Raw genomic sequence first — 1,205 nt, 5'->3', positions numbered from 1 at the left:
CTGTAAATACGTGAATGACTAACAATTTATTTTTATTATTGAGATTTTCTTAAAAAAATAATTTGAAAATTTACTTCATTCTTTAATGATTGCGCGAAGTGAGTAATGATTGCGCGAAGTGAGGACTTAGTTGAAGTATATAAGATGATATGTGCTAAAATAGGAAGGGTTGTTTATAATCTTTCTTCACTTTAACGTTAATAAGGTTAACTTTATATTCCGTCATGTCGTCATTCCATTAATTTTCCACACCCCTAAAAAATTTAAAGAATTTTTTTATTATTTTATCGTTAAGTTTTATCTGAATGATCCATTCTTATATTTAAGTTAACATAAATTTATCTCTACTTTTTAAATGAAACATGAATAAATGTTGGTATTCATTCCACTTATTCTTAAATCTTTGGAGTTGTATATATTATATGAGATTCGAAATTAGATTCTCAAAGATGTTAAATTTACTAGATTTTAGACCATTACTTGTCTCTTTCATCACCTTACAGATCGAGTAACAGTCATTAAATATCAATCAAACTAATTATAGACTAATTAAACTTTAATAATCGATTGCAATTGTCAGTTAATAAGAGAACATTTTATCTAATTTATTAAGGACAAATAGCATTGGCTACACTATTGCTAGCGTAAGATTGTTCTCACCTAATAAGATAGTTACAAACCAAATTACATAAAACCTTTCTATGCGTAACAAAAAGAATTCTTTCCTTATTTACTTTCAAAGCTTTCAAAACAAACAAAAGTGGAGCTGCTCACTCCACAAAAAATTCATCCCCTGTGGCCTTCTTTGGCTAGCAAGTTTGTCATTCATAGGCATAATCGGTACTAGAAAAAAAGATCAAGCCGCGACATTAAAGACAGAGGTAGTGATCGCTCCTAGTTGTGAGGTGGAGAAAGTGATAGGAACAAAGCAAAGGAAGACGAAAGATATATTTTTTTTAAATTTTAAATAGCTAATTAAATGTTTTTCACGCACTTATTTATTCCCAAATCACAAATAAAGTGCCATGAGGGCAAAAAATGTTCAAGTGATTTAAATTTAACGTGATAGAGATATTCAATAAATACAACTCTTACTTAATATATGTAAGTAAAAGGCAGAGGATTTAATTCCAAAATTATCTTTGTCTATCCCATTTAATCTAATTTTTGATGGACACCTTTATTTGACACTCAACTATAGGCTA

Source organism: Solanum dulcamara, chromosome 8 (genome assembly GCF_947179165.1).
Source record: "Solanum dulcamara chromosome 8, daSolDulc1.2, whole genome shotgun sequence".
Taxonomy (NCBI): Eukaryota; Viridiplantae; Streptophyta; class Magnoliopsida; order Solanales; family Solanaceae; genus Solanum; species Solanum dulcamara.
The sequence above is the reverse complement of the archived record's forward strand: the minus strand, read 5'-3'. Positions refer to the sequence as shown.